Source organism: Pseudophryne corroboree, chromosome 1, assembly GCF_028390025.1.
Source record: "Pseudophryne corroboree isolate aPseCor3 chromosome 1, aPseCor3.hap2, whole genome shotgun sequence".
NCBI lineage: Eukaryota > Metazoa > Chordata > Amphibia > Anura > Myobatrachidae > Pseudophryne > Pseudophryne corroboree.
Window position 1 is genome coordinate 749,304,206 of NC_086444.1, and position 21,848 is coordinate 749,326,053.

Here is a 21,848-nt window from a genome sequence, read left to right on the forward strand (position 1 = left end):
AAATTTTCTTTTCATTTATTTTTTCCTTTCATCCCTTTTCTTCTTCCCTGATTTTTCCTAAATCAATATCTGCTAAAATATCCACACCATTATGCTAAGTTTTTTTTCCAGCGGAGGCCAGTATATTGTCTGATAATTATCCTACTCATCATGAGCCTCAGCATGTTCTTTGAATTTCTAACTTTATCCTAATATGCACGATAAATACCTATGTGATTTTCTAAATCAATGTTTAATTATTAGTAATTTCATTTCACTTCAATTTCTCACTAGTCTTTTGTGATGATATACACATTTTTTTGACAGTTCAACCCAGCTTATCTTTTATACCTCTTGCTCATACTTCATTATTGCTTCATGGACTCTCATCTGCGATTCACGGAGCACAATACCACAGAAGTGGGATTTGTTGAGCTGTGTCTAACGCAGAAAGCAGATCCATCTATTACGCTATACTGATTCATTCCTTTTCTCTCCCATATACTATTTTCATTTCCTTTTTCCTCTTCCCCGTCTCTTTCTGTCTCCCTTTTTTTCTCTTTCTTCCGTTTCCTACATAGGTGCACTCTCATTGGTGTACTATCATAAAAATTCTCTACTATCATACCACGCTGCCAATGCCCGATCTCGTCTGATCTTGGAAGCCAAACAGCGTTGGGCCGGGTCAGTACCAGGAGAGGAGACTTCCTGCGAATACCCGGTGTTGTAGAGTTGGGACCATTTCCCTTCACATGTGTTTGCGACGCCAACAGCAGTATCACCACTAATTCTCTTTTCCCCTTTCCTTTTCCTTTTTGAGGCCTACTACCAATTTTTGTGGCTTACGTCAGAAAGTCTAGCTCATTTGAATGCAGGAGACCAACCAATTTCGAATTAAGTAGCCCAAGTGGGTCTTACTTATCAAATAACTCTCATGATCACTTTTTGGTTCCATTAACACAGAAATTCTGTGCTGGTCAGGGGAATTGGGGGTAAGACGAATCAATGTCTACAACCATTCCAATTACCTAGTGTGATTAAACAGACCAGAACATTTTATTAATTCTAATTATCACATTTTTTTCTTTGATATGGATCATTTATATGGGTGTTTTCATTATAAATGTTAACATTAAAAGTTATGTTTTAAATATCTCTCTCTACATGCTATAGGAATTTTCCTTTCCTTTCAAGAGTGCGCCCACACAAGAGCCTTCTTTCTCTCCCTTCCTTTTAGTACATGTACTCTCTGGCTCTGGGCGCACCACCAAGCAGGACAACGTTATTTATCGAAGTAAAAAACACAGTTTTTTCTTCTTTTTTCCTATTTTGGAGTGTTTAATTGTCCAAATTTTGGTTCCACATTATTAACACAGTACTAATTTTTCCAGTGCCCGATCGCCCTTTGTCTAGTCTAATGATATATCTGAGCCCTGCTACTATAGCATTTTGTATTTATGCTTTTTATATATGGATCATTTGTTTATTGTGCTTTGGTGTGGTGAGGGGTTTATGTTATTTTGTACCAATTTCCTCTAGCTGCCGATGGGTTGCCGGGACAACGGTCAAGACAGCCGGAACCCAGCAGCAGCAGTAATTCCGAACTTTCGGTATGTTGGCCAGTGCATCCGCGGCGGCTCGGCGTACGCAGGGGACATCTACAGTATTTAAGGTATGTGTTGTAATGTTTTCACTTGATATGTGTACTGCCTGGCGACGCGCTAATAAAGGACTGAAACGTTGCAAATATTGCGTGTTAGGTGCTTTGTTGCAGGAGGTTGTTTGGACAACTGAGTGCCGTTACTCAATGTATATATTTACACATATATAGATAAAAGACATATATCCCATCTAAAATAAAACTCCCATCTTAGTAAATTTACCACTAAGAGAAAGGGCCGGATTAAGCCTTGGGGTGCCCGGTGCACTTTAGACAGGGGGGCTGAGGTGGAAGGGGGGGTACTATGTATAAGATTGCGTATACGTCCCAACATGACCCATTTCAGGAGGGACAAAATGCTCTTTACGTGGACTTCCCTCTTAATGTATGATTGAGGTCACCTGTGTTGAACTATTTAATTGATAAGAAAGGTATATGAACACCGGTGATTGCAAGAAAGGTATATGAACACCGGTGATTGCAATCATAACTTAAGAATTGTGGGGCAGATTTATTAAGCTCGGTGAAGTGATAAAGTGGAAGGTGATAAAGGACCAGCCAATCAGATCCTTACTGCCATGTCACAGGCTGGGTTTGAAAAATTACAGTTAGGATCTGATTGGTCCTTTATCACCTTCCACTTTATAACTTCACCGAGCTTAATAAATCTGCCCCTGTGTCCCTCCTGGAATGGGTCATGTTGAGATGTATGGATTGTGTATAATAAATTTAGCCCAATGGTGTATATTAGATTTAAAATAATAGTTTATTAATGCCTTAGTACTGTTGATAGACCTCTATTTTATAAAATGTACTTATAGTGGAACAAAGACAACTTAAACAACCTTAAAATACACATAGAAAAAAAATCTATTATTTATCTTGTCACATGTAAGAACAGCAGCTGCCTCTGTACTACTTACACACAGGGACAGGACTCAGGAGGAATCTGTGTGTGTGTCTCTCTCTTTAGACCCTCATTAGATAACAAGTTACAAAGGACTCGGACACCTAGGTGTGGAGAGAGGTGCAAGTGACACAGGAATGCCCGCTCAATAGTTCATGAAATCTGATACTCCTGTGTCTCTGCCTGCACTGCATACTGTCGTGCTCGCATTCTGGCTGACTGTTTCTGCTGATGCATAAGAGGGAAAGCTAGTGATGTCCGTGTGCTCTGGCGGGGGGCCCCCTGACAGAGGGGGCCCGGGGTATAGTATGACCTGCATCCCCCCCTTAATATGGCTATGCTAAGAGAGTGACTACAAATGAGCATGAGTGGGGAGTGAGGCAAGGGAGGAGGCGGGAAAGACAGAGATAGTGTGGATGGGGATAACGGTACAACTAAATATGATAATGGACATAAATTAATCTAGTTTATAATTGCCTACTGTTATAAACCAGCATACTGTTATATCTGTTACTTTTACTGGCAACCAAATGGAAAGTTTTTGTGGATTTTAAGGCCTAAACAAACTTCAGCTCAAATGAGTGTCATGGTTTTCATTAAAACTATTAGGTACCATAATTACATCAGCAACACTTAATAACACATTCACAGTGAGTGGCTTCTATTCATAAATCTAACCTATTAAAAAACATATATATCTAATCAATCTTATCTATCTCATTGGTCTGGTAAATGACCCAGGTAAATATATCAGTGTCATACTGTATAACTTGCACAGTCCTTATGACTAAGCCTATGGCTGGAAGTAAGGTAAAGGTGTGTACACACGGTGAGATAAATCTGTAAGATTTTGACTATATAGTCAAAATCTTATGAAAAGTTAGTGCATATCTCAAGGTGTTAGGCAGCTTGTGATACAGATTCGATCCCGGTGCGCGCTCCCGTGGGGTCGGTATCGTAAGGCTAGATAGACTGTGCATGCAAGTCAGTCTTGACTATCTAGTGTACTATCTGGTACAAAGTATAGTCAAAAGTGTCACTTAGTCAATATCATACATAGACAAATTCTCAAGCACAGATAGTCAAAATCTGTCCTATCTGTACTATCTGGGCTCTGGGGGAGTTCAAGGGAAATTGCATAGTCAAAATCGGGCATAGCAGGATCTCACCGTGTGTATGCACCTTTAGTGTCTGGCTTGGACAAGCTCCTTTAGTATATTTAACATTTACTACAGTAATTAGACTCGATAATTATAATTTCTTATTGCCAATCATTGTAGCAATAAGAAATTAAGGAGTCTATGTGCTAAGCCTTCGAGAGACATAAAGTTGACAGATATAAAGTACCAGCCAATCAGCTCCTAACTGTCATGCTACAGTCTTTGTGGTAAATGTATGATCCTCCAATATCGGGGAGAAGTGGTATTAGCACACATTATGTGCGCTGATACTGCTTCTCCCCCATGTATTACAGCAGTGGTGTGTGTTCAGTGACAGGGGTGCTCTGTAAGATAACGCAACGATGTGCATGGCAATGTATGGGTTCCGACACCTGCAGCTATCGATTTCAACAACTGCCGGTGTCGTTGCCCATACACCACAGCCAGAGACAATGCTGTCCCTGGCTGCGGCAGCTGACGGCTCCGATGAGATCATGTGAAATCATGCGTGACTAGCGAGATCTCGCACATGCAACCTGGAGCCAGCCGGGGGAGACACACAGCGCATCAGTACTAGACTCAAATCCTTATGCTTGCCCTTTTTTTCTGCTACGAACACATTGACTTCAAGAACTGTCTGTCTAGTTGCTGTCTAATATATCTCACCCTTTGACAAATGACCTGGACTGAGCCAGTCACAGATAGCGCAGATTGGGATACCGGACTGGGCACTGCAATAGTCATCATCCTTGGGAAACCGGACTGGGCAGCAATCATCTTGAGGACACCAGTCTGGACAGCAGTCATCCTTGTGGCAATGGATGGGCAACAGTTATCCCTGGGACACCAGTCTGGGCAGCAGTCATCACGTGACACCAGACTAGGCAACACTCATCCTTGGAACACCAGTCTGGGAACCAATCATCCTCAGGTCACGAGACTGGGCAGCAGTCATCCGCGTTACACTAGACATCTCATGACACTGGACTGGGAAGCAGTCATCCATGGGACATCAGACTGGGCAGCAGTCATCCACCGGACACTGGACAGGGCACCAGTCATCTGTGGGACACCAGATTTGGCAACAGTCATCCTCTAGACTCTGAACTGGGCAACAGTCATCCTCAGGACATTGAACTAAGCAGCAGTAATCTGTGGGGTACTAGACTGAGCAGCAGTCATTCATGAGACACCTGATGTTTTGGTGCACCAGCCTGGGCAGCAGTCATCTCCGGGACACCATAATGGGCAGCAGTTATCCTCAGGACACCGTGCTGAGTAGCATTCATCCATAAGAAGCAGGCCTGGGCAGTGGTCATCTTGGGACATCAGACTGGGCAGCAGTCATCCACCGGACACTGGACAGGGCAGCAGTCATCTGTGGGACACCAGATTTGGCAACAGTCATCCTCTAGACTCTGAACTGGGCAACAGTCATCCTCAGGACACTAAACTAAGCAGCAGTAATCTGTGGGGTACCAGACTGAGCAGCAGTCATCCACAGGACACCAGACTGGGCAACAGTCATTCATGAGACACCTGATGTTTTGGTGCACCAGCCTGGGCAACAGTCATCTCCGGGACACCATAATGGGCAGCAGTTATCCTCAGGACACCGTGCTGGGTAGCATTCATCCATAAGAAGCAGGCCTGGGCAGCGGTCATCTTGGGACACTAGACTGGGTAGCAGTCATCCCTGGGACACCGGTCTGGGCAGCAGACATAGGTGCAGCCCATAGCTGCTTGATCAGGTAATTAAAGCAGGCTACAGATAAGAACGATGTGTACCCGGCCGATATGCTGGCCGAAGGACTGAAATAGTGTACCCGTGTTACACATCAAAATGATGTAATGAAGGACGAAATGCTCACTGTTCCGTACTTTGGGCCTAATTCAGACCTGATCGTAGCAGCAACTTTGTTAGCACATGGTTTTGCCCATCTGCTAACAAAGTTGCTGCTACGATCAGGTCTGAATTAGGCCCTTTATTAGTATGCACTGGGTCGCATGTGACTGCGGGAGCGTGCAAATCGCGGGTACACACTGTACGATCCGCGCTATATGTCTTTCCAATTTGGCTGAAAACAACATTATCCTGACATTGTGCAGGTTTGCAGGATCACAGACAAATTGGTCCAGACTGACTGAAACGTGATAGAGTAGCACCACTGGAGAGAGCAGCACCATTGGTGGGAGAGTGGTATTGCAGCAATTTAGCTTTTATGCTAATGCATCAAATTATTGTTGACAGATTTTGTTTGCAGGTTGTAACTTGAGGCTAAATTGCTTCTTTTTCAGGGTTGTTGGTATTATCTTCAGCTCTCGAAAAGTCATGTTGCATCAGTGGAAAATCATATTGGACCACTCCTATTTTGTCTGTCTCATGTTTACTCGATGGCAAAAAATAATCCCTACCTGTGATCTAGCGATGCTCAACCTGGGGTATGCATACAAAACAAACCCTTTTTGCTCTGTTCAGTTACTCCACACTTCACTTCTAGTTCAATTAGCTCATAGGGGGTCATTCCGAGTTTATCGCTCGCTAGCTATTTTTTGCAGCGCAGCGATCAGATAGTCACCGCCTATGGCGGAATGTATTTTCGCTTTGCAAGTGTGCGATCGCATGTGCAGCCGAGCGGAACAAAAACAGTTTGTGCAGTTTCTGAGTAGGTCAGAACTTACTCAGCCGCTGTGATCACTTCAGCCTGTCCGGGGCCGGAATTGACGTCAGACACCCGCCCTGCAAACGCATGGACACGCCTGCGTTTTTCCAACCTCTCCCTAAAAACTGTCAGTTGACACCCATAAATGCCCTCTTCCTGTCAATCTTCTTGCGACCGACCGGCTGTGCAAATGGATTCTTCGTTAAATCCATCGCCCAGCACCGACAGGGGCGCCAGAATGATTTCACGCTGGGGGGGGGGGGGGGCAAGTTTGAATTACATTTTGGTGCCCATGCTGTGGTGCCGGTCTCCTCTCCTTAAAAACCACCCCCATCAGTGCGGGGGAGCGCTTACCTCTGCATCCCTGTGGGCGGCTTCCAAAGTAGTGTGCAGCCGCAGGCAGGGTGCGGTGTCCCCTGTTCTGTACTACCCAGCTGTCTCTTCACTGGTGATGCATTACTGGGAAGAGGCGTGGCATTCCGGGGCCACAGCCACGCCTCCTCCCAGTAATACATCACCAGTTAAGAGACAGCCGGCTAGTACAGAAGGGGCACCGCACCCTGCTGGCGGCTGCACACTACTTTTAAAGTTGAAGCCGCTTACGGGGATGCAGAAGCAAGCGCTCCCCCGCATCGGCGCGTGCGCCTCCATCATGTTTGGGGGGTCACGCTGCCCCCTTGCCCCCCCCCTCTGTTTTGACGCCTATGAGCACCGATTCGCTTTGTACCCGTACGATGCGCCTGCGCATTGCGGTGCATACGCATGCGCAGATTTGCAGAGTTTTGACCTGATCGCAGCGCTGCAAAAAATAGCTAGCGTGCGTTCAGGTCGGAATGACCCCCATAGTACGCCCAGGTATAGTTTATCAATACATAACTAGAGATGTGCACCGGAAATTTTTCGGGTTTTGTGTTTTGGTTTTGGATTCGGTTCTGCGGCCGTGTTTTGGATTCGGACGCGTTTTGGCAAATCCTCCCTGAAAATTTTTTGTCGGATTCGGGTGTGTTTTGGATTCGGGTGTTTTTTTTTTTAAAAACCCTCAAAAACAGCTTAAATCATATAATTTGGGGGTAATTTTGATCCTATAGTATTATTAACCACAATAACCACAATTTCCACTCATTTCCAGTCTATTCTGAACACCTCACAATACTATTTTTAGTCCTAAAATTTGCACAGAGGTCGCTGGATGACTAAGCAAAGCGACCCAAGAGGGCGGCACAAACACCTGTCCCATCTAGGAGTGGCACTGCAGTGTCAGACAGGATGGCACTTAAAAAAATTGGCCCCAAACAGCACATGATGCAAAGAAAAGAGAAAAAGAGGTGCACTGTGGTCGCTGGACGGCTAAGCTAAGCGACATAAATACCTCAATATCACAGGAATTATTTGTTCTAATCAATGGTATTATTGGTCCAAATCACTGGAAGAAAATGACAAAATCACTGGAATTATTCGTTCTAATCAATGGTATTATTGGTCCAAATCACTGGAAGAAAATGACAAAATCACTGGAATTATTCGTTCTAATCAATGGTATTATTGGTCCAAATCACTGGAAGAAAATGACAAAATCACTAGAATTATTCGTTCTAATCAATGGTATTATTGGTCCGAATCACTGGAAGAAAATGACAAAATCACTGGAATTATTCGTTCTAATCAATGGTATTATTGGTCCAAATCACTGGAAGAAAATGACAAAATCACTGGAATTATTTGTTCTAATCAATGGTATTATTGGTCCAAATCACTGGAAGAAAATGACAAAATCACTGGAATTATTTGTTCTAATCAATGGTATTATTGGTCCAAATCACTGGAAGAAAAATAGGATTTTAATACCTACCGGTAAATCCTTTTCTCCTAGTCCGTAGAGGATGCTGGGGACTCCAAAAGGACCATGGGGTATAGACGGATCCGCAGGAGACATGGGCACACTAAAAAGACTTTTACTCGGTGTGAACTGGCTCCTCCCTCTATGCCCCTCCCCCAGACCTCAGTTATAGGAACTGTGCCCAGGAGAGACGGACATTTCGAGGAAAGGATTTTTGTTAACTAAGGGCGAGAAAACTACCAGCCCACACCACAAATATACCGTACAACTGGAGCTACAGGAAACCAGATAACAGTATGAACTAACAACAGCAACAAGCTGAATACAACTGATACACAAACCTCGTGTAACCGAAAGTAACCAGTATCAAAACAACTGCAAGGAACAGTCCACACTGGGATGGGCGCCCTAGGAAAAAAGGACTAGGAAAAAAGGATTTACCGGTAGGTATTAAAATTTGATTTTCTCTTATGTCCTAGAGGATGCTGGAGACTCCAAAAGGACCATGGGGTCTATACCAAAGCTTCAGACCGGGCGGGAGAGTGCGGACGACTCTGCAACACCGATTGAGCAAACATAAGGTCCTCACCAGCCAGGGTATCAAACTTGTAGAATCTAGCAAAAGTGTTTAAACCCGACCATGTAGCTGCTTGGCAAAGTTGAAGCGCCGAGACCCCTCGGGCAGCCGCCCAAGATGAGCCCACCTTTCTAGTAGAATTTACTGACTTCGGCAACGGTAGCCCAGCCGAAGAATGAGCGTGCTGAATCATATTACAAATCCAGCGTGCAATAGTCTGCATAGAAGCAGGATTTCCAATCTTGTTGGAAGCATACAGAACAAACAGAGCCTCTGTTTTTCTAGTAAGAGCCGTTCTGGCGACATAAATTTTCAAAGCTCTTACAACATCAAGAGATTTTGGGACTGCCACAGCATCCGTAGCCACAGGTACCACAATAGATTGATTTATGTGAAACGAAGACACCACCTTCGGCAGAAATTGTTGACGAGTCCTCAATTCCGCTCTATCCACATGAAAAATCAAATATGGGCTCTTGTGAGACAAAGCCGCCAACTCGGACACCCGTCTGGCAGACGCCAAAGCCAAAAGCATGACCACTTTCCAAGTGAGAAACTTCAACTCAACCTTACGCAAAGGTTCAAACCAGTGAGACATGAGAAACTGCAACACCACTTCAAGATCCCACGGTGCCACGGGTGGCACAAATGGAGGATGGATATGCAGCACACCCTTCACAAAAGTCTGAACCTCAGGAAGGACGGTCAATTCCTTTTGAAAAAAAGATAGATAAAGCCGAAATCTGCACTTTGATGGAACCCAATTTCAGGCCTGCATCCACACCTGCCTGTAAAAAATGGAGGAAACGACCCAAGTGAAACTCCTCCGCAGGAGCCGCTTTAGTTTCACACCATGACACATACCTTCTCCAAATACGGTGATAATGTTTTGCTGTGACCTCCTTCCTAGCCTTAAGGAGAGTGGGGATGACCTCCCCGGGAATACCCTTCCAGGCTAAGATCTGGCGTTCAACTTCCAAGCCGTCAAACGCAGCCGCGGTAAGTCCAGGAACACGCATGGCCCCTGCAGTAACAGGTCCTCTCTTAGAGGAAGCGGCCAGGGATCTTCCACTAGCAATTCCTGAAGATCCGGATACCAGGCCCTCCGAGGCCAATCTGGAGCGACGAGTATGATCCTCAACACCTTTGGAATGAGAGGAAGCGGAGGGAACACATACACCGACCGAAACACCCACGGAGTTACCAGGGCGTCCACCGCACAGGCTTGGGGATCCCTCGACCTGGAACAATACTTTGGAAGCTTCTTGTTGAGGCAAGACGCCATCATGTCTATCAGAGGAATGCCCCAACGCCTTGTCACTTCTGCAAATACCTCTTGATGAAGAGCCCACTCTCCTGGATGGAGATCGTGTCTGCTGAGGAAGTCTGCTTCCCAGTTGTCCACGCCCGGGAGGAAGACTGCTGACAGAGCGCTCACGTGCTGTTCCGCCCAGCTGAGAATTCTTGTGGCCTCCGCCATTGCCGCCCTGCTCCTTGTTCCGCCTTGGCGGTTTACGTACGCCACCGCTGTTATGTTGTCCGACTGGATCAGGACAGGGAGACCCTGAAGAAGGTTCCTCGCTTGCAGGAGGCCGTTGTAAATGGCTCTTAACTCGAGAACATTTATGTGGAGACAAGACTCCTGGCTTGATCATTTTCCCTGGAAACTTCTTCCTTGTGTGACTGCCCCCCAGCCTCGGAGACTTGCATCTGTGGTCAGCAGAACCCAGTCCTGGATTCCGAATCGGCGTCCCTCTAGAAGGTGAGAGCCTTGCAGCCACCACAGGAGAGAAATCCTGGCCCTCGAAGAGAGACTTATTTTCCGGTGCATGTGCAGGTGAGACCCGGACCATTTGTTCAGTAAATCCCACTGAAACACCCGAGCATGAAACCTGCCAAACGGAATGGCTTCATAAGCCGCAACCATCTTCCCTAGCACTCGAGTGCATTGATGAATCAACACTCTTGCCGGTCTCAGAAGTTCCTTGACCATGGTCTGGATTTCCAGAGCTTTGTCCGCCGGAAGAAACACTCTCTGTAGTTCCGTGTCTAGGATCATGCCCAAGAAGGGCCGCCGATTTGTCGGGATCAACTGAGACTTCGGCAAATTTAGAATCCAACCGTGATGTCGCGGAACCGACAGGGAGAGTTCCACATTTCTTAGCAACTTTTCTTTTGATCTCGCCTTTATCAGGAGATCGTCCAAGTACGGGATAATTGTGACCCCTTGCTTGCGAAGGAGTACCATCATTTCCGCCATCACCTTGGTGAAAACCCTCAGGGCCGTGGAAAGCCCAAACGGCAACGTCTAAAATTGGTAATGACAATCCTGTACCGCAAATCTCAGGAAGGCCTGATGAGGAGGATAGATCGGGACGTGTAAGTAGGCATCCTTTATGTCGACTGACGCCATAAAATCCCCCCCTTCTAAGCTGAAGATCACAGCTCGAAGAGATTCCATCTTGAACTTGAACATTTTCAAGTATGGATTGAGGGATTTTAGGTTCAGAATCGGTCTGACCGAGCCGTCCGGCATCGGCACGACAAAGAGGCTCGAATAGAACCCTTCCCCCCGTTGGGACGGGGGAAACGGCACCACGACCCTCTGTTGACACAGCTTTTGTATCGCAGCATTTACTACTGCTCTTTCTGGAAGAGAAACTGGAAGAGCAGACTAGAAAAAGCGGCCGGGGGGGGGGGGGCATCTCCTGAAACTCCAGTTTGTACCCTTGGGACACTATGTCTAAAACCCAAGGATCCAGGGCCGATTGAAACCAGGCCTGACTGAAGACTCGGAGACGGCCCCCCACCAGCACGGACTCCTGCAGGGGAGCCCCAGCGTCATGCGGTGGACTTGGTAGAGGCGGGGGAGGACATTTGGTCCTGGGCGCCTGACACTGCAGGCGACCTCTTTCCCTTCCCTCTACCCTTTGAAGCGAGGAAGGACGAACCCCTACCTCTTTTGTATTTATTAGGCCGAAAGGACTGCATCTGCTGATGGGGCACCTTTTTCTGTTGTGTGGGAACATAAGGAAGAAAAGATGACTAGCGGTAGACACCAGGTCAGCAAGGCCGTCACCAAACAAGACACTACCTTTAAAGGGGAGAGCTTCCATATTTTTCTTGGAGTCGGCATCAGCATTCCATTGATGAGTCCACAGCGCCCTCCTGGCCGAGACCGCCATGGCATTGGCTCTTGATCCCAAGAGGCCAACATCCCTTGCCGCATACTTTAGGTAATCAGCAGCATCCTTGATTTAACCAAGAGTCAAAAGAATGTTATCCTTATTAAGGGTATCCATATCAGAAGCCAAATTGTCAGCCCATTTAGCAATAGCACTACTCACCCATACCGACGCCACAGCAGGTCTGAGCAATGCACCAGTATTAACGAAAATGGTCTTCAATGTCGTCTACAGCTTGCGAGCCGCCGGATCCTTGAGAGCAGCCGTGTCAGGAGATGGCAGCGCCACCTTCTTGGACAATCGGGATAGAGCCTTGTCTACACTGGGAGACGACTCCTATTTCTCGCTGTCATCAGAGGGAAAAGGATACGCCATAAATATTCTCTTGGGAATCTGCCACCTCTTATCCGGCGACTCCCAAGCCTTTTCACAAAGAGCATTCATTTCATGAGAGGGGGGAAACTTCACCTCAGGTCTTTTCCCTTTAAATAAGCAAACCCTCGTTTCTGGAACAGCAGGTTCCTCAGAGATATGTAAAACATCTTTAATAGCCACAATCATGTACTGAATACTCCTAACTACCCTTGGGTGTAAAGTAGCCTCACTGAAATCGACATCGGAATCAGAGTCCGTGTCGGCATCTGTATCTACCATCTGGGTAAATGAACGTTTCTGTGACCCCGAGGGGGTCTGCACCTGAGACAAAGCGTTCTCCATGGATTTCCTCCATGTTTGTGTCTGAGAATCCGGTTTATCAAGCCTCTTAGACAATAAAGCAACATTTGCATTGAGTGTTCTCAGCATATTCACCCAATCAGCAGTCGGCTGTGCCGACAGAGTCATTCCCAAATCCTTTTCTGCGCCCCCAGTAACTTCCTCCGGGGAGGAACACTCAGCCTCAGACATGTCGACACGTAGTACCGACACACCCACACTCTCAAACAAAGGGACAGACCCACAGGGAAACCTACAGAGAGAAACACAGAGGGAATATGCCAGCTCACACCCCAGCGCCCATATACTACCAACAATAATATATGTGGATAGCGCTGTCATTAACAACAAAAAAGCGCCAAATTTGCTCCCTTGTTACTTTGAAGGAGCTTGGAGGTCCGGGCCAGCTTCTCTGCAGCGGCTGTGAAGAAAGAGAAAATGGCGCTGGTGAGCTGTGCGGCTAAGCCCCGCCCCTTCCCAGCGCGCTATAGTCCCGCTAAAATTTTAAATATTTATACCGGCAGGGGTATGGTATACGGTGCCCGGGCACCGAATATACTCTTTGCCAGTCAGAATTGACCCCAGTAACTGCTGCCCTGGGCGCTCCCCCCCAGCGCCATGCACCCTGTAAGTGCCGTTGGTGATGTGTGTGGGAGCATGGAGCGCAGCGCTACCACTGCGCTTACCTCCGTTACTGAAGTCTTCTGCCGTCTGATGTCTTCTGTTCTTCTAATACTCACCCGGCTTCTTTCTTCTGGCTTCTGTGAGGGGGTGACGGCGCGGCTCAGGGAACAAGCAGCTAGGCGAACCAAGTGATCGAACCGTGACACTCGTTATTAGGCGCAAATTTCCTTCATGTATAAATACTGAACACTTAAGAATAAAATAATTGTAATTGCAGCTCCCAACAGGTAATTTGGATTATCACTTAATTGAAGACAATATTATTTGGGATAAATGAGAGCGCAAATGCAATTAATAAAATTGTATATACTTTAATAAATGCACATAATTTATAAAACAAAATATAAATTTATCTGGAAAGTGATAGTGCTTGACACAACCCCAGAGGATTCCACAAGATGTAAATGATCCGGTAATTGCCTGTAAATCAATCGCTGTCTCATAAATTGGTAGCTTTTTCCACTGTATTTGAATAAAGTTCCACAGAATAGTATACAATGTTTTAAGGATAATTGTCTAATGCTCACCGCTGCTGGAGTTCAATAGCAGTAAACTTCCCAATGTCTGGTGCAGCGGGGGGAGGAAGAGCATACACCTCTCTTGATCCAAATGCCGTGTGAAGAGAGGGAGAGCGGCTGTCAGCAGCACCCCTCACAGTGTCCCTGTCAGCCCGTGCTCCGGGCTCCACAAACGGGGGCGGGCTGATGAGATGTTTCCCAGGACACACGCAGGAGAGAGCGCGGCTGCAGACTAGCAGTGGAACAATGGAGACAGAGACCGGAACAGTGATGTGGACCTCACAGGGGTAGCCTTTACACGTTTCTCCGCTGTCACAATGTAGCGGTTTCCTTAGAAGGCATAATTAGGTGTCAAGCTGGTCTGATATTTAAGTGTGCAATTGGCCAATCCGCAGAGACCACTTAGCAGCAACAGGTGTAAAAGATAATCTAAAACAAGTGTTCAGTGTAATGAGGTTTATCTTTATCTACATTTCTTTAAAAAAGCATTATTATGAAGCATCAACAATATTTATTTATACAAACTATCAGTTCTTTAAGGTTTGTTACAAAAAAATTTATGTTTTATTTGATATAAGAAGGCATCACCGCAATTCATGTTTATAATAATATACTTCAACTAATAGAAAAACATCCAATATACACTGTAGATACTAAAAGATCAGTGGTGCAACAGACTAATGCCGGAGTCAAGCATGCAGCCGGACCCAGGTTCGATTCCCATCCAAAACCAAATCACATCACCAATATGTATATATTTTTTCTCCCTCTCTTTATATAACTTTTACTTTAGTTCTCAGAATATCCATTATCCACAACGATCTTATATATTCTTTTCCAAAAACACCTATATGTTGTTAATATATAGTCAGGTCAGTTATCTCTGACCACATTTTTTACATAATCATATACTAGTGATGAGCGGGTTCGATTTCCGAGAAACCGAACCCCCCCGAACTTCACCCATTTTACACGGGTCCGAGGCATACTCGGATTCTCCCGTATGGCTCGGTTAACCCGAGCGCGCCGAACGTCATTATCCCGCTGTCGGATTCTCGCGAGATTCGGATTCTATAAGCAGCCGTGCGTCGCTGCCATTTTCACACGTGCATTGGAGATGATAGGAAGAGGACGTGGCTGGCGTCCTCTCCGTTTAGTAGAAGACAGTTGATTTGATTGCTTGTTTATTACTATAATTGTGGGGAGGATTGGGGAGCAGCTGTTAGGAGGAGTACAGTGCAGAGTTTAGTTTTTATCCGTTCTCTGCCTGAAAAAAACGCTCCATACCATATCTGTGCTCAGTGTGCTGCATGATATATCTGTGCTGAGTGCTCACACTGCTTAATTGTGGGGACTGGGGAGCAGCTATAGCAGGAGTACAGTGCAGAGTTTTGCTGACAGTGACCACCAGTATACATTTGTCTGCCTGAAAAACACTCCATATCTGTGCTCACAGTGTGCTGCTTTATTGTGGGGACTGGGGACCACCAGTATAATTAATATTATATAGGAGTAGTACAGTGCAGAGTGCACTGCTGTACCTACCTCTGTGTCGTCATCCATTAAGTATACTATCCATCTACATTCCTATACCTGTGGTGCATTTTAGTTTAGCAGTTTGCTGACAGTGTCCACCAGGTCCAGTATACTATATATAGCAGTACGGTAGGCCACTGCTGTACCTACCTCTGTGTCGTCACTCGTCATCCATTAAGTATACTATCCATCCATCTACATTGTATACCTGTGGTGCCTTTTTTTAGACTAGTTTAGCAGTTTGCTGACAGTGTCCACCAGGTCCAGTATACTGTATATAGCAGTACGGTAGGCCACTGCTGTACCTACCTCTGTGTCGTCACTCGTCATCCATTAAGTATACTATCCATCCATCTACATTGTATACCTATGGTGCCTTTTTTTTAGACTAGTTTAGCAGTTTGCTGACAGTGTCCACCAGGTCCAGTATACTGTATATAGCAGTACGGTAGGCCACTGCTGTACCTACCTCTGTGTCGTCACTCGTCATCCATTAAGTATACTATCCATCCATCTACATTGTATACCTGTGGTGCCTTTTTTTTAGACTAGTTTAGCAGTTTGCTGACAGTGTCTACCAGGTCCAGTATACTGTATATAGCAGTACGGTAGGCCACTGCTGTGTACCTACCTCTGTGTCGTCACTCGTCATCCATTAAGTATACTATCCATCCATCTACATTGTATACCTGTGGTGCCTTTTTTTTAGACTAGTTTAGCAGTTTGCTGACAGTGTCCACCAGGTCCAGTATACTGTATATAGCAGTACGGTAGGCCACTGCTGTACCTACCTCTGTGTCGTCACTCGTCATCCATTAAGTATACTATCCATCCATCTACATTGTATACCTGTGGTGCCTTTTTTTTAGACTAGTTTAGCAGTTTGCCGACAGTGTCTACCAGGTCCAGTATACTGTATATAGCAGTACGGTAGGCCACTGCTGTGTACCTACCTCTGTGTCGTCACTCGTCATCCATTAAGTATACTATCCATCCATCTACATTGTATACCTGTGGTGCCTTTTTTTTAGACTAGTTTAGCAGTTTGCTGACAGTGTCCACCAGGTCCAGTATACCATATATAGCAGTACGGTAGGCCACTGCTGTACCTACCTCTGTGTCGTCACTCGTCATCCATTAAGTATACTATCCATCCATCTACATTGTATACCTGTGGTGCCTTTTTTTAGACTAGTTTAGCAGTTTGCTGACAGTTTGCTGACAGTGTCCACCAGGTCCAAAATACTGTATATAGCAGTACGGTAGGCCACTGCTGTACCTACCTCTGTGTCGTCACTCGTCATCCATTAAGTATACCTGTGGTGCCTTTTTTTTAGACTAGTTTAGCAGTTTGCTGACAGTGTCCAGTATACTGTATATAGCAGTACGGTAGGCCACTGCTGTGTACCTACCTCTGTGTCGTCACTCGTCATCCATTAAGTATACTATCCATCCATCTACATTGTATACCTGTGGTGCCTTTTTTTTAGACTAGTTTAGCAGTTTGCTGACAGTGTCCACCAGGTCCAGTATACTATATATAGCAGTACGGTAGGCCACTGCTGTACCTACCTCTGTGTCGTCACTCGTCATCCATTAAGTATACTATCCATCCATCTACACTGTATACCTGTGGTGCCTTTTTTTAGACTAGTTTAGCAGTTTGCTGACAGTGTCCACCAGGTCCAGTATACTGTATATAGCAGTACGGTAGGCCACTGCTGTACCTACCTCTGTGTCGTCACTCGTCATCCATTAAGTATACTATCCATCCATCTACATTGTATACCTGTGGTGCCTTTTTTTAGACTAGTTTAGCAGTTTGCTGACAGTGTCCACCAGGTCCAGTATACTGTATATAGCAGTACGGTAGGCCACTGCTGTGTACCTACCTCTGTGTCGTCACTCGTCATCCATTAAGTATACTATCCATCTACATTCGATACCTGTGGTGCATTTTAGTTGTGCGCAGTAAATATAGTAGTAGGCCATTGCTATTGATACTGGCATATAATTCCACACATTAAAAAATGGAGAACAAAAATGTGGAGGTTAAAGGGAAAGATCAAGATCCACTTCCACCTCGTGCTGAAGCTGCTGCCACTAGTCATGGCCGAGACGATGTAATGCCATCAACGTCGTCTGCCAAGGCCGATGCCCAATGTCATAGTAGAGAGCATGTAAAATCCAAAACACAAAAGTTCAGTAAAATTACCCAAAAATCAAAATTAAAAGCGTCTGAGGAGAAGCGTAAACTTGCCAATATGCCATTTACGACACGGAGTGGCAAGGAACGGCTGAGGCCCTGGCCTATGTTCATGGCTAGTGGTTCAGCTTCAAATGAGGATTGAAGCACTCATCCTCTCGCTAGAAAAAAGAAAAGACTTAAGCTGGCAAAAGCACAGCAAAGAACTGTGCGTTCTTCAAAAATCACAAATCCCCAAGGAGAGTCCAATTGTGTCGGTTGCGATGCCTGACCTTCCCAACACTGGACGGGAAGAGCTTGCGCCTTCCACCATTTGCACGCCCCCTGCAAGTGCTGGAAGGAGCACCCGCAGTCCAGTTCCTGATAGTCAAATTGAAGATGTCACTGTTGAAGTACACCAGGATGAGGATATGGGTGTTGCTGGCGCTGGGGAGGAAATTGACAAGAAGGATTCTGATGGTGAGGTGGTTTGTTTAAGTCAGGCACCCGGGGAGACACCTGTTGTCCGTGGGAGGAATATGGCCATTGACATGCCTGGTCAAATTACTAAAAAAATCAGCTCTTCGGTGTGGAATTATTTCAACACAAATGCGGACAACAGGTGTCAAGCCGTGTGTTGCCTTTGTCAAGCTGTAATAAGTAGGGGTAAGGACGTTAACCACCTCGGAACATCCTCCCTTATACGTCACCTGCAGCGCATTCATCATAAGTCAGTGACAAGTTCAAAAACTTTGGGTGACAGCGGAAGCAGTCCACTGACCACTAAATCCCTTCCTCTTGTAACCAAGCTCCTGCAAACCACACCACCAACTCCCTCAGTGTCAATTTCCTCCTTACCCAGGAAAGCCAATAGTCCTGCAGGCCATGTCACTGGCAAGTCTGACGAGTCCTCTCCTGCCTGGGATTCCTCCGATGCATCCTTGAGTGTAACGCCTACTGCTGCTGGCGCTGCTGTTGTTGCTGCTGGGAGTCGATCGTCATCCCAGAGGGGAAGTCGGAAGACCACTTGTACTACTTCCAGTAAGCAATTGACTGTCCAACAGTCCTTTGCGAGGAAGATGAAATATCACAGCAGTCATCCTGCTGCAAAGCGGATAACTGAGGCCTTGGCAGCCTGGGCAGTGAGAAACGTGGTTCCGGTATCCATCGTTAATTCAGAGCCAACTAGAGACTTGATTGAGGTACTGTGTCCTCGGTACCAAATACCATCTAGGTTCCATTTCTCTAGGCAGGCGATACCGAAAATGTACACAGACCTCAGAAAAAGACTCACCAGTGTCCTCAAAAAAGCAGTTGTACCCAATGTCCACTTAACCACGGACATGTGGACAAGTGGAGCAGGGCAGACTCAGGACTATATGACTGTGACAGCCCACTGGGTAGATGTATTGCCTCCCGCAGCAAGAACAGCAGCGGCGGCACCAGTAGCAGCATCTCGCAAACGCCAACTCGTTCCTAGGCAGGCTACGCTTTGTATCACCGCTTTCCAGAATAGCCACACAGCTGAAAAGTTAAACCTCTTATGGCAACTGAGGAAGATCATCGCAGAATGGCTTACCCCAATTGGACTCTCCTGGGGATTTGTGACATCGGACAACGCCAGCAATATTGTGCGTGCATTACATCTGGGCAAATTCCATCACGTCCCATGTTTTGCACATACCTTGAATTTGGTGGTGCAGAATTATTTAAAAAACGACAGGGGCGTGCAAGAGATGCTGTCGGTGGCCCGAAGAATTGCGGGCCACTTTCGGCGTTCAGGCACCGCGTACCGAAGACTGGAGCACCACCAAACATTCCTGAACCTGCCCTGCCATCATCTGAAGCAAGAGGTGGTAACGAGGTGGAATTCAACCCTCTATATGCTTCAGAGGATGGAGGAGCAGCAAAAGGCCATTCAAGCCTATACATCTGGCCACGATATAGGCAAAGGAGGTGGAATGCACCTGACTCAAGCGCAGTGGAGAATGATTTCAACGTTGTGCAAGGTTCTGCAACCCTTTGAACTTGCCACACGTGAAGTCAGTTCAGACACTGCCAGCCTGAGTCAGGTCATTCCCCTCATCAGGCTTTTGCAGAAGAAGCTGGAGACATTGAAGGAGGAGCTAAAACAGAGCGATTCCGCTAGGCATGTGGGACTTGTGGACGGAGCCCTTAATTCGCTTAACCAGGATTCATGGGTGGTCAATCTGTTGAAATCAGAGCACTACATTTTGGCCACCGTGCTCGATCCTAGATTTAAAACCTACGTTGTATCTCTCTTTCCGGCAGACACAAGTCTGCAGAGGTTCAAAGACCTGCTGTTGAGAAAATTGTCAAGTCAAGCGGAACGTGACCCGTCACTATCTCCTCCTTCACATTCTCCCGCAACTGGGGGTGCGAGGAAAAGGCTAAGAATTCCGAGCCCACCCGCTGGCGGTGATGCAGGGCAGTCTGGAGCGAGTGCTGACATCTGGTCCGGACTGAAGGACCTGCCAACGATTACTGACATGTCGTCTACTGTCACTGCATATGATTCTCTCACCATTGAAAGAATGGTGGAGGATTATATGAGTGACCGCATCCAAGTAGGCACGTCAGACAGTCCGTACGTATACTGGCAGGAAAAAGAGGCAATTTGGAGGCCCTTGCAGAAACTGGCTTTATTCTACCTTAGTTGCCCTCCCTCCAGTGTGTACTCCGAAAGAGTGTTTAGTGCAGCCGCTCACCTTGTCAGCAATCGGCGTACGAGTTTACTTCCAGAAAATGTGGAGAAGATGATATTCATTAAAATGAATTATAATCAATTCCTCCGTGGAGACATTCACCAGCAGCAATTGCCTCCAGAAAGTACACGGGGACCTGAGATGGTGGATTCCAGTGGGGACGAATTAATAATCTGTGAGGAGGGGGATGTACACAGTGAAAGGGGTGAGGAATCGGAGGATGATGATGAGGTGGACATCTTGCCTCTGTAGAGCCAGTTTGAGCAAGGAGAGATTGATTGCTTCTTTTTTGGTGGGGGCCCAAACCAACCAGTCATTTCAGTCACAGTCGTGTGGCAGACCCTGTCGCTGAAATGATGGGTTCGTTAAAGTGTGCATGTCCTGTTTATACAACATAAGGGTGGGTGGGAGGGCCCAAGGACAATTCCATCTTGCACCTCTTTTTTCTTTCATTTTTCTTTGCATCATGTGCTGTTTGGGGACAATTTTTTTGAAGGGCCATCCTGCCTGACACTGCAGTGCCACTCCTAGATGGGCCAGGTGTTTGTGTCGGCCACTTGTGTCACTTAGCTTAGTCACACAGCGACCTTGGTGCGCCTCTTTTTTTCTTTGCATCATGTGCTGTTTGGGGAGTATTTTTTGGAAGAGCCATCCTGCCTGACACTGCAGTGCCACTCCTAGATGGGCCAGCTGTTTGTGTCGGCCACTTGTGTCGCTTAGCTTAGTCACACAGCCACCTTGGTGCGCCTCTTTTTTTCTTTGCATCATGTGCTGTTTGGGGACTATTTTTTTGAAGTGCCATCCTGTCTGACACTGCAGTGCCACTCCTAGATGGGCCAGGTGTTTGTGTCGGCCACTTGGGTCGCTTAGCTTAGTCACACAACTACCTCATTGCGCCTCTTTTTTTCTTTGCATCATGTGCTGTTTGGGGACTATTTTTTTGAAGTGCCATCCTGTCTGACACTGCAGTGCCACTCCTAGATGGGCCAGGTGTTTGTGTCGGCCACTTGGGTCGCTTAGCTTAGCCATCCAGCGACCTCGGTGCAAATTTTAGGACTAAAAATAATATTGTGAGGTGTTCAGAATAGACTGAAAATGAGTGGAAATTATGGTTATTGAGGTTAATAATACTATGGGATCAAAATGACCCCCAAATTCTATGATTTAAGCTGTTTTTGAGGGTTTTTGAAAAAAACACCCGAATCCAAAACACACCCGAATCCGACAAAAAATTTTCGGTAAGGTTTTGCCAAAACGCGTCCGAATTCAAAACACGGCCGCGGAACCGAATCCAAAACCAAAACCCGAAAAATTTCCGGTGCACATCACTATCATATACACATACAATTGTACAAAGAAAGAGAGAGGAAATAGAAGGTTATATTTAATCATCAAAAAAATATATATAATCATCAAAAAGAGATCATTTATCGGAGCTTAATTTAGTACTTTCCTAAAACTGATTCAATCATGATTTTTGGTCCAGCCCATCGGTTTACCAATTTTTATGTTTCATG

At 46.1% G+C, this 21,848-nt stretch overlaps 1 pseudogene; it reads left to right on the forward strand.

Moving 5' to 3' along the window:
- Positions 1-593: 593 nt before the first annotated feature.
- On the forward strand, positions 594-712 carry LOC134934613 (5S ribosomal RNA; annotated as a pseudogene).
- Positions 713-21,848: the final 21,136 nt, after the last annotated feature.